This window comes from Lycorma delicatula, chromosome 10 (assembly GCF_047948215.1).
Source record: "Lycorma delicatula isolate Av1 chromosome 10, ASM4794821v1, whole genome shotgun sequence".
Lineage (NCBI taxonomy): Eukaryota > Metazoa > Arthropoda > Insecta > Hemiptera > Fulgoridae > Lycorma > Lycorma delicatula.
Genome location: NC_134464.1, coordinates 108,780,259 through 108,794,104, shown reverse-complemented (window position 1 = coordinate 108,794,104; position 13,846 = coordinate 108,780,259). Strand labels below are relative to the sequence as shown.

At 26.8% G+C, this 13,846-nt stretch overlaps 1 long non-coding RNA gene across 1 annotated transcript; it reads left to right on the top strand.

Moving 5' to 3' along the window:
* The first annotated feature begins 107 nt into the window (after positions 1–107).
* On the top strand, positions 108–11,223 carry LOC142331503 (uncharacterized). Its single transcript, XR_012758011.1, has 4 exons — positions 108–410; positions 4,961–5,264; positions 10,362–10,711; positions 11,109–11,223. It is a non-coding gene; the product is annotated as an uncharacterized LOC142331503 (long non-coding RNA).
* The last annotated feature ends 2,623 nt before the right edge of the window (positions 11,224–13,846 follow it).

Sequence of the window (13,846 nt, the reverse complement as noted above, 5' to 3'; positions counted from 1 at the left end):
TTAGTTAATAAATCTAATATCCTTCAATTAAAACAAAAAATTTTTTTTTAAAACAAAACCAACAGTTTCTTTTTTCATGTTACCTGTTATTGATATACAGTCACCGGAAGATAAAGAAGTTGAGGAAATTGGACAACAAGACATTTCTGAAGACTTAGAATTATCATTTTTAGTACATCTTGATCGTTCCGGAAGAATTTCAGCCGTTGAAGAAATTCCAACCCCACACTCAACAACACGTTCTACTCCTCGAATTAGGACTTCATCAGCTGGAAGTGAAAAAAGAAGGAAATCTTCCTCTTCAACACATTCTGAGAAAATTTCTGATCAAGAAACTGCCAGTAAACCAAAAATTTCATTAAAATTGAATGATAATGGACCGATTAACATTCAACCACCGAGTTATGAAGGTAAGTTATGACATTAAGCACTTACAATGATGAGAGTAAGATTTTCTTAAAACTGTTTGCATTGCTAGATTATCGTTTTAAGTTCTCTAAAATAATTTTTTTTTTGTCATGCAAACTTAGTATATTGACCCCTGTGGGAAAGTTGTAATTACTGTTTTAAGATTCTAACTGGTAGCGAACATTAAATTAGTCTTATGTGGTTTTAATGTATTGCTGGTAGTGATTTATTGCTAAAAGCTGAATTTCCCGTTCTATGCACGGGTAAATACTGACTTTGTAATCACTATATAGCTCTGCCTTTTTGAGCTCAAGAAAACATTCATTTCTCTTTAACTTTTTAAAAATACTCATTTTCAGCCGTTTTCCACTCTTTTAGCTCTTGTTTGTTATTTGTGGATGTTTCCTTGAAACTAACTTCATGCGTATTACCTGCTAATTCTATTATGATTATGTAGCATGTTCCTGTTTAAAATGAATAATTATTGCCAAAATATGCTTGTGTGCTTATAGTTTAATCATGCATATGCATTTTTTCTTGCTCATATGCCGCTAACTCTGCTTTTCGTATGTGTAGTTTGGATTTTCTGTACTTTCATTTGTTTCATAATTCAATTTAATGTCATCAGATGGGATTAACTGTTTCTATTTGCTTCACTAGGGAAGATGTAGCCTACTTGCTATACCTGCAAGCAAATGCAAAAACGTTTCACAATCTTTCTCAATCTCAAAACATATAATTGTTATTGAACTGTTAATTTTGGTTCTCAGTACCTTAAAACATTAAATAATCCTTCAAAGATAAAATAAATACATTTTTTTGATCGCTAAATACAAATAAAGTGCTGTACAAATATAAAGAGCAAATAAAATATAGATTATTCTAATTGAAATAGATTGGAAAACAAAACATCCAGAGACAAAACGCCAAAGTTCGCAATGGTCCTTAAAGGGATCATCCAGCTGTTTGTACGCTATATTGTCGTTGTAGTCATATCTGGCAAACTACTGGGGATGTAAGGGTTACAAAAAGATTATGGAGAGAGAACAGGCACAAAGAGCTACATCGACTAGGAGACTAAATACTTCTATTGGAAATCAAGACAGGCAAGCTATCTCCTTGAATCTGGATTACGTAACCTTCTATCAATCGATAGGAAAACGAGTGATGATCCAAACACGAATGCTTCTACTCTTCCAAGATCTTACGCTACAGCTGTTGGTCACGATGTCTAGAATATTTCTGAGAACAAGGTAGGTAAGCAAACATTCAATACAGAGTTTCACATGCAACAAATAGAAGACCTAATAGGATTTCTAATGAAAGTATTTACCAAACTCTGTTTGTTGGCTGAGTTCCTGAGATTTACAGCATAGAATATTAATGGGCTAGCAGGTAGGAAAGAAGAACTAGAAGCTTTATTCATTAGTGAAGCCTTAGACATTGGTTTGCTTTCGGAAACGCATTTTACAGATCAGAATTGTCTTCGTATATGAGGTTATTCTATCTACTGTACTAACCATTCCAATGGCAGAGCACATAAAGGTACAATGGTCTATAACCGTGGTACAAATATAAAACATCACAAGATGTCATAAAACATCAACTGCCAGAGTACAAAACAGATCACATTCAGGTGAGCTCAGTAGAGATCCAGGATTAGCTTGGACCGCTTATAGTGTCTGCAGTATCAGTATACTGCAGACACTATACTGACAATATACTGCAGATGTCAAGGAGGACAGTTCCTCCTTGACATTTGATGACTGTTGCCAGTTTGTCTGATTTCTTCTCAACTCTTAAGTTCACATTTTATTGTGCACAGCAGTCTGAATGCTAAGTATCCTTTCTGGGGATCTCTACTAATTTCACCAAGAGGCAGGACTTTGGACTGCGTTTAGCATCGCGTCTTAATGTGATCTCCAGAATGCAATCCACCAACTGGCTGTCAGTTCCTAATAAGATCATTGATCTTTTTGTTTTTATTTGTATTCATGGGAATTTTGCGGATATACATCAAAATTGATAACAACTTTGATTCAATTTTTGAATACTTAGTTTTTTTGCTCACTATCATCACATTAGTAATTAAGAAGGCGGTGCCACCAATACTGCATAATAACAGGATAGACTGGAATTCGTACCATAGCTGGATTGGGGATGAGTTGGTAATACCTGTTCGGTTGAGATCCTTTGATGATATCGATAACGTGATGCAGTTATCAGGAGGCTGCTCGACAATTGATACCGGAGGTTAAACGTGAGGGTCAAACGAATACAGTTCACTCGAGGGAGGTGTTAGTCTTTATTGCTATGAAAAGGAGACACAGGAGAAGGTGGCAACAGTACAGGAGAGCCGATAGGGTAGGACATCAATACAACAATAACAGGAACGCTCGTAAGTTGAAACAGCTATTACAAAGCTATAAGAATGAGATATTTAAGTATTATTTTGAAAGTCTATCACCTTTATGTATAGACAGTTATTCCTTGTGGAGGGCCAAGAGGAGCTTCCGTCAACCACCATCCTTACATCCTCTTTGAAAACATCTGATAGGTCTTGGGTTAAGAGTGATAAGGAGAAGGCTGAGATATTTTCCACATACTTGAGCAATGTCTTTCAACCAAAAGAAATACAAAGTCTTCATGAGGAAGAAATTTTTGGTTTCTTAGATAGCCCAATCCCTGTGGGTTTTCCTGTTAAACCTTTCATTACAGCTGAAGTTATTCATGTGATCAAGATGGGAAAACCTCACTAAGGAGCCCTGGATTTGATTTAGTCACAAACAAAATGCTCTTTATGTCACTTTTCAATCCATCGCGTATATATAACACACCTATTTAATGGAATTCTCCAGACAACAGAGTTGGAAATGCTCATGGTCCCAAGACCAGGCAAACAGAACATGATGTGCTTCGTACAGGCCAATTAGCCTTACCTGTTTTATAGAAAGTTGTTCCTTAGGAGGGTGTGGTCTGTTTTGGAGCATGGCCATGTAATTCTTGACTATAAATTTGGCTTCCATTGTGGGTATTCCACTATAGAGCAAACATGCAGACTCATGAGTGTAATCAGCAGAAACACTGAAGAGAAAATCACTGTTCGGCAACCTTCTTTGACATTCAACAGGCCCTTGACAAAGACTGGCATTCTGGCCTTTTTGTATATATTGAAGTGAGCCTTCCTCAACCTTATTGTATGCTGTTACCTAGAGCAACTTTTTCCTCAGGTAAAATATAACCAGGTATTGCCTACATTTTTCAAAATCAAGTCAGGGGTGTTCATCTTTGCCTTTGATGAAGTTCAAGGAAATGTTCTGGTTGTTGGGCAGAGGTTCTTAATTATCTTTATCTTAAGCATACTTTATCCTTGTATACTTAACAATTCTAAAACCAGTTTGGACCTATGGGATCCAACTTTGGGGTACTGCAAACAAGTCCAGTGTCGAAATCTTAGCGGTTTCAATATAAACTAGTGAGGTATAAAACAGAGGCACCTTGGTTCGCAAAAAACAGTGAAATACATGAATTTTTAGGTTTACAATATGTCCGGGAGGAAGTTCATTTCAGTTAAAGTACGAACTGCGACTTAATCACATGTATCACTTAACTTTGAATCTCATGGACAATTGGGAAAACATTAGAAGATTAAAACAGCTACACATTCTGGACCTTAGTGACTCTTATAATGTCGTAAGTTTAACTTCAGTTGTGAGTACTGTTGTGCGTTATCTCAATTTTTATTTTTGCACGTTCTTTTCTTTTTCTTTTCATTGTTTCATCGTTTTTCTTGCTATTAATGATTTCTTTTATTTTGCTTTCACTTGTTCTACTGTTAGGTGTTAAATATTGTTCATAATTAGTATATGCACTGCTCGCCACAAAATTTCTTTGTAATACTAGTGTGTAATTTTTGAGAAGTCTTGCTGGGAACTCCTTATAATGTGATTGTTAGGAGCATGGTCCTATTTGTTCAAGATTAATACAAATGTAACTGATTGTAAATAAACTTTGAAACCATAAAAAAAGATAAATAAATTTTTATGTATGCCCTTTACCAAGTATATATATATGGGGCACCAAAAGTTTTTAAGTACTTAGGGTATCTACAGGTCTTAATCCGGCCCTGCTCAGAATCGTTCAGAATGGAGAATACCACAATGGAGTTTACACCAGACTTGGAAAACCACCACTATAGATCAATTCAGGAACTTAATTTCCTGTGCACAATTAGGTGTTATTACTATCCTGTAAAAACTAGACCTGTCAGTCACTCCTAATGTATAAATTTCAATGTTATTCTTAAAATTATGTAACCTTTTAATGAGATTATATAACAAAAGATGAATATAATAATATTGGAAGTGGCTTTAAACAAAACTGGAAGAAGGTTTAATCTTGCTTTGATTATAAAATTACTACAGTTAAATAATACTACCAAAGAAGAATTCAGTTGCTTTATGAATGATTTTAGATCATAAATTTTTTGTAATCATGTTAAAAAAAAATCTATTTGATAAATATAATTAGGTTTGTGAAATTTTCATTACAGACTCTACAGACTGTAACTGGGAATTATGCAAAAGTAAACAAAAAGTAATATTCCACGTTTACCCAATTAGTAATCAAACAAAAAAAAAAGGATTAAAGAATTGTATTTATTATTAATATAACAATAGAAATTATAAAGTTCATTTTCATAACAACCGTAACTATATAAAAATTATATTTTAATCATTTATTTAAATCTATCATAAAGTTATAATAATGTCTTGACATGTACTTAATTAAAGTTGAAAGGATATGTTGAATACTGCAATCTAGAATAAGTCAACTACTATGAAATTTCTACTTGGGTGAGTAAGCATACAAATGTACACATTTATGTTTCTACACGTCTATTTTAAGTAAATTTTTAAAGTAATCAAAATCGTCATTTCTTACTAATTTTTAAGTGTTTTTCAGGTTTTATTTATGTAGTGAATTTTGAAAACTATATATTGAATTTTAGATTGGTAAACATTTGATATTAAATTATGCATATTATGATTGAAATTAAGACAGTTGAAACTTTATGAATTTGAAAATAAAAATATGAATGTAGAAATTATTAATAAAATAGTATATGAATTACGTTAATTATCTAATATAATTTCTGTATTTAATATTATGATAAAAATGTATTTTGTATTAAATTCACTCCTCAGGTTATATAAAGATTTTTCAGGTAATATATTAAATAAAAAATTAAAATGTTATTTTCCAATATGAACTACAGTGCATTACAAAAAAAGAGCATTAAATGTGCATTAGAAAGTGCATTAAATACAAACAGGGTTCATATACTATTATGTTTTCAATAAAATTTCTTTTTTCAGGATATTAACAATTTTCTTTCAGGTGCATATAACATGAATATAATATAAAAACAAATTCTTTAATATAAAATTGCTATTTACAGTAAATGTGAATGAATTATGAATGAAATGCAAATTATAAACTATAATTTCATAAATGCAGAGAGTGTACGTATACTTATAGTATGTTTGTAACAAAATTTTTTCAGCATATTAACAATTTTCTTTCAGGTACATATAAAAAAAAATGTAATATAAAAATATAAAATTGCCATTTAAAGTAGATGTGATAGAATAACAAATAAAAATTATATAATGTTAATTGATAAATGCAAAGTATACAGTATGTTTTTAACAAAATTTCTTTTTTAGGATATTAATAATTTTTTTTCAGGTACATATAAAATGAATATAATATAAAAACAAAATATTTAACATAAAATTGCTATTTACAGTAAATGTGAAAGCACTGACAGAAATAAAAAAGATAAACTGTAAACTGATAAAGGTAATGAGCGTACGTATACTTAAGTAGGTTTTAATAATTTTTTTTTCAGGAAATTAACCTTTTTCTTTTAGGTACATGTAATATAAAAACAAATTAACATAAAATTGCTATTTACAGAAAATATGAATGTATTATGACAGAAATAAAGATGATAAACTATAAACTGATAAGTGCAAAGTGTATGTATAATTATAGTAGTTTCTAATAAAATTTATTTTTTCAGCACTTTAACATTTTTTTTTCAGGTACATATAAAATGAATGTAACACATATGAAATTGCTATTAATAGTAAATATGAAAGAATTATAATATACTTATGTATGTATACTTATAGTAGTTTCTAATAAAATTTCTTTTTTCAGGATATTAACATTTTTCTTTCAGGTACATTTACAATGAATGTAATATAAAAAATTATTTAATATGAAATTGCTATTAATAGTACATATGAAAGAATTATAATATACTTATGTATGTATACTTATAGTCTGTTTTAAACAAAATTACTTTTTTCAGGATATTAACATATTTCTTTCAGGTACAAATAAAATGAATGTAATATATAAAATTATTTAATATAAAATTGCTATTAAAAGTAAATGTGAAAGAATTATGATTGAATAAAAAACATAAACTATAATTTGATAAATGCAAAGTTTACGTATACTTATAGTCAGTTTTTAACAAAATTACTTTTTTAAGGATATTAACATTTTTCTTTCAGGGTAAAAACAAATTATTTAATATATAATTGAAATTTAATGTAAATGTGAAATAATTATGATTGAAATAAAAATGATACTCTATAAACCAACAATAAATGCAAAGTGTGTATGTATACTTATAGTAGTTTCTAATAAAATTTCTTTTTTCAGGATATTAACATTTTCCTTTCAGGTTTTATAAATAGAATGTAATATAAAACATTATTTAATAATTACTATGAAAAATAAATGTTATAGAATTATGACTGAAATAAAATGATAAACTATAATTTGATAAATGCAAATAGTCTACGTATAATAATTATTTTAATAAAATTTCTTTTTTCAGCACCTTAACATTTTTTTTTTAGGTACATATAAAATGAATGTAATATAAAAAATTATTTAATATGAAATTGCTATTAATAGTAAATATGAAAGAATTAAGATATACTTATGCATGTATACTTGTAGTAGTTTCTAATAAAATTTCTTTTTTCGGGATATTAACATTTTTATTTCAGGTACATATAAAATGAATGTATAAAACTATTTAACTACATATAAAACTGTTTAATATAAAATTGCTATTAAAATTAAATGTGATAGAATTATGATTGAAATAAAAATCATAAACTATAATTTGATAAGTGCAAAGTGTACGTACACTTAGAATTTTTTTAACAAAATTTCTTTTTTCAGCACCTTAACATTTTTCTTTCAGGTACATTTAAAATGAATGTAATATAAAAAATAATTGGTAATTAATAAGATTGTAATAAAAATGTACTCTATAAACCAATAAATGCAGAGTGTATGTATACTTATAGCAGCTTCTAATAAAATTTCTTTTTTCGAACCTTAACATTTTTTTTTCAGGTACATATAAAATCAATGTAATACATAAAAATTATTTAATATGAAATTTCTATTAATAGTAAATGTGAAAGAATTATGATATACTTATGCATGTATACTTATAGTAGTTTCTAATAAAATTTTTTTTTTCAGGATATTAACATTTTCCTTTCAGGTTTTATAAATAGAATGTAATATAAAACATTATTTAATAATTACTATGAAAAATAAATGTTATAGAATTATGATTTAAATAAAATGATAAACTGATGAAATGATAAAATGATAAAAATTTGATAAATGCAAATAGTCTACGTATAATAATTATTTTAATAAAATTTCTTTTTTCAGCACCTTAACATTTTTATTTCAGGTACATATAAAATGAATGTAATATATAAAACTATTTATTATAAAATTGCTATTAAAATTAAATGTGATAGAATTATGATTGAAAATTTGATAAGTGCAAAGTGTACGTATACTTAGATTTTTTTTAACAAAATTTCTTTTTTCAGGATATTAACATTTTTCTTTCAGGTGCATATAAAATGAATGTAATATAAAGAATTATTTAATATAAAATTGCTATTAAAAGTAAATGTGAAAGAATTATGATTGTAATAAAAATGTACTCTATAAACCAATAAATGCAGAGTGTATGTATACTTATAGCAGTTTTTAATAAAATTTATTTTTTCTGGATATTAACATTTTTCTTTCAGGTACATATAAAATGAATGTAATATAAAGAATTATTTAATATAAAATTGCTATTAAAAGTAAATGTGAAAGAATTATGATTGTAATAAAAATGTACTCTATAAACCAATAAATGCAGAGTGTATGTATACTTATAGCAGTTTTTAATAAAATTTATTATTTCTGGATATTAACATTTTTCTTTCAGGTACATATAAAATGAATGCAATATAAAACGTTATTTAATATGAAATTGCTATTAATAGTAAATATGAAAGAATTAAGATATACGTATGTATGTATACTTATACTAGTTTCTAATAAAATTTCTTTTTTCAGGATATTAACATTTTTCTTTCAGGTACATTTACAATGAATGTAATATAAAAAATTATTTAATATGAAATTGCTATTAATAGTAGATGAGAATGAATTATGATATAATGTATGTATACTTATAGTAGTTTCTAATAAAATTTCTTTTTTCAGCACCTTAACATTTTTCTTTCAGGTACATATAAAATGAATGTAATATAAAATATTATTTAATATGAAATTGCTATTAATAGTAAAGTTGAAAGAATTATGATTGAAATAAAAATCATAAACTATAATTAGATAAATGCATTGTGTACGTATACTTAGTCTTTTTTTAACCAAATTTCTTTTTTCAGGATATTAACATTTTTCTTTCAGGTACATATAAAATGAATGTAATATATAATTGCTATTAAAAGTAAATGAAAGAATTATGATTGAAATAAAAATGTACTCTATAAACCAATAAATGCAGTGTGTATGTATACTTATAGCAGTTTTTAATAAAATTTCTTTTTTTAGGATATTATAATTTTTCTTTCAGGGTAAAACAAATTATTTAATATATAATTGAATTTTAATGTAAATGTGAAATAATTGTTTGATATATAAATGATACTCTATAAATCGATAAATGCAAAGAGTGTATGTATACTTATAGTAGTTTCTAATAATTTTTTTTTCAGGATATTAACATTTTTCTTTCAGATACATATAAAATGAATGTAATATAAATAATGTTTAATATGGTAAAACTATAAATTAATAATAAAGCAAACAATTTACTTATATTATGGTTTTGGTTAACGATATTTCATTTTTCAGGATATTAAAAATTTTGTTACAGGTACATATGAAAAGAATGTAACATAACAACTTATTCAATATAAAAATTATATTCGTAATATAGATATTTGTTAAAAGTAGATTGTACGTCAACTAATTTTATGTTTTTGTTTAACAAAGTTTCTTTTTTCAGGTTAATATTCTTTTTCAGGTACATATGTAATGAATGAAATATAAAAACAAATTATTCAATATAAATTTGCTATTAATTAATAATATATTAATTATTTATTGTATAACCAATTTTTTCAGGTTATGAATAATTTTCTTTCAGGTACAAATGAAAAGAATGTAATAAAAAACAAATTAACCGATGGAATTTCTTTTAAAAAGTAAATGTGAATGAATTATGAATGAAATAAAAATTATATAATAATTATTATATTGTATTTTACATAATTTTATTTTAATAATTATTATATTATTTTTACAAAAAAAAAATATATATTTATTTTATTTTTTACAAAATTTCTTTTCAGGTTATTAACAATTTTCTTTCTGGTACATATGTAAGTATGTAATATAAAATATTATTCAATATAAAATTGCTACTCAAAAGTAAATGTGAAAGAATTGTGAATGAAAAGCATAAATTATCATACATTATGAATAATTCTTTACATAAATGCAATATAATTTTTTTAAATAACTTTTTTCAGATTTAAAATTTCATTACAACTGTATCTTCAATTTTCATCTAAAGAGGAAGGATTGCAGGATGTCTTTAAGTAACAAGATGAAAGGTATTGTCTTATACTCCCAGGGTGACCTTCAAGATGAGAAGATTCTACAGCTGCTTCCAGTTTGAGTAGGATAAAGGAATTGTCTTAACACTCCCAGGGTGACCTTCAAGATGAGAAGATTCTTCAGTTGCTTCCAGTTTGAGCGGGATTGCAGAGTGTCTTTATTAAGAAGAGGAGAGGAATTGTCTTACACTTCCTGGGTGACCCCAAAGATGAGAAGATATCTTCTGTCACATCCAATTTGATTGGGATCTCAAAAAAAAAATGTAAATATAGGTTTTCTTGTAGTTTTATTCGTCACATGCAATTATCTCAATTATGTCTGTCTGTGTGTGTGTGTAATTTAGAGCACTAAAAATGTTATTTTTTCATTCACGTTTGTCTACGTATGGGGGAAATAAAGATATCTTATATAACATATATATGCAGGAAGAAAGATTAGGACACAATATATAAAAATTTGATCTTTTATCAAAGTAGATTCACCAAATACATGAAATTTGATTCTTTCATCTGATTTATAAAAATATATTTTATCTTTTGTAATGAAAAAATATTTAAAATTGTATATGGTATAAATTTTTAGTCCCTGAATATGTGTAATTATTGATTTATTTTTTTACCATTATAACAATTTAATTATAACCTTAATTTTTATTACAGGAAAATGAACAAATATGCATATACTTCAGGATCAAATCAGAGTAATAATGAAATTTATGTAAATTTGTGTAATATTATATAAAAATTAATGAAATTTTTTCAAATAAATATTGGCTGCTGTTATTAATTCTGGTATTTTATTTTTTTTAATTTTAAGGTAATATTTTAAAATTTTAAAACATGAGCACACCATCTGACAGAAACTGAAACTGGAACTGGCAACGTGTAGTGTGAAGCGGGCTTCACGCTCATGAACGTGTAGAGCGTGAAGCCCGCTTCACTCTACACACACACATATATAGTGTATACATTCACTGTATCATGAAGTTCTCCCTAGACTTTCATAACCTATTCTACTCATGGAAATTCATATAAACATGTCCTAAAATGTGTCGTTTGCGAGTTATAGTTAGTGAGAGTTGTAAAATAAAAATTTAATAAGATAAAACATGTCCTAAAATGCTTTGTTTGTGAGTTATAGCTAGTGAAAGATTATGAGAATTGTAAAATAAATTTATTCTCCCTGGACTTTCATAACCTATTCTACTCATAAAAATAATGTAAAATTTCATTGGTTTGCTGGTGAAATATGTAACATTAATATTTTGTTTAATATAAACATGCCCTAAAATGTGTTGTTTGCGAGTTATAGCTAGTGAAAGAATATGAGAATAGTAAAATAAAAATTTAATAAGATTAATTATAACTAGAATAGTTTATCAAAGGTGTTGAAAATGACTAGTGAAATAACTAGAATAGTTTATCAAAGGTTGAAAATGACTAGTGAAATCTTTTACTAGCCATAACTCGTAAAGTATTTTAGAACATAGGAATCCTTATTTATCATTTATAATGCTTTGAAAAGGGGGTATAACCAAAGTATTTAAAGTAGCTTAAAAGCATTTAAAACATTTAAATAAAAGCTTTTTAAGACAGGCTACATGAAAAATCAGAAAACTACAAATCTCTCAACTTAGTCATGGAAAAAGTAATAAAATCTGGACTAGTGAAACTATTTTTTATTGAAACATAAGATAAATTGATCCCAATCAATATGGTTTTCAAGAATATAGAGGAATGGAGGACACCTTAATTGAATTTGTTAGAATAATCACTGACTGTTTAAACAAACGTGACAAACAAATTAAGTTAATTAGAAAAAATTGTAAATTATTTGAAATTATCTCAAGAACTGGTTATAAATAATAATGAATGAAGATCATTCATGTAAAGACAGTTAAACCAACTACGGCCTCCTACAAGATACTGTCTTCTCTCGCCTATTTTATTCTTACTGTACGTGAATGATTTGTTGAGATTGGATATACAGCGGGGAAAGTTCTACTCTATCATTTGCAGGATTATACTGCAATTATTTTGATGACATCTTCAGTTTAAATTCTAATAAGACAAAATACATGATATTCTCAGCTAATACATCAACCACAAATAAATAACATTAAAATTACATGAGAATTTAAACTGCAATGATAACAGGTCAAAAAAAATAACTTCTTAAATAATAGAATATAAAAATATTAATTACAATTAAAATTACTATCTTTATTTTGCAGACATTTACATTTATCTTAATTTCTTTTTTCTTATTTTCCTTTGGTGTTGAGTGAAGTATTGTCTTTTTACCATCCAGCACTAATTGCTCATTATAGATATATCCCACCTGCCTTGATAATATTGTTCCATCTGCAATATATCATGATAGAACTTTTCACTTTGTTCGTCGCTGATATCATCTAAGTTTAAAGGGAAAATTAAATTAGTTTAGGATTTAGTTTTGGCATAATTTAATTTGGCTTAATTAATAAGCCAAATTAAATAATTTAATTTAGCTTCATTTAATTGTGAAAAAACCTCAGCTAAAATACTTAAATCATCAGGCCAAAATTAAAATTACTTAAAATTCTTCATCAGGCTTAGTTTTATGTGTAGAGGTGGTAAAATAGTAAAATATTGACAACATTTTCCTTTCCTGGGGTAAATTAAAACACCTACTGCCTTTTCAGTTCCAAATTTTGTGTTTTCTATATTTTTGTATTCTATTATTTTATAAGTTCTCAATATTTTAGAGTCATAACTAAAAATCTGAGGGTGATGAAGAAAAACTGATTTCATTGTAATATTCAGCATTAAAAATACATTCTAATTCATCTACTTCTATTTCGATTCCAAATTTTTTTGTTGTTGTTGGTCTGTGTAATCATTCATGCCCTGTATTGAAGAGGTTAGTCACACTAAATACTTTGGAGTTATTATCAATGAATATTTAAGATGGAATAAATAATGTACTACTATTCATATGTAATAAACTTAAATTTATGGTAAACAAATTTTACAAATTAATGTAGCACTATAAATATTTATCTTAAAACTATTTATGAAGCTTTTGTTCAATCTATTTTGCAATATGGAATTATCATACATGGTAAAACTGTGGATAGATATTTATAAAACTTGTTTCTCACGCAAAAATACATTATAAAAGCTATTATGAAGAAACATAGATAACATCCAACCCACAGTTATTTAAAAAAATTAATGTATTAACAACCGTACAAATCTATGCTTAAAAAGTTACAGTTAATTAAAAAAATATAAACAAATTTAGCTGTGTACAGTGACATCATTATGTACTGAGAGATTCCTGTAGAAATAAATGGTTAAACTCGCTCTATACAGAAGACAGATTAATTATATCAGTTCTAAATTGATAAATATTG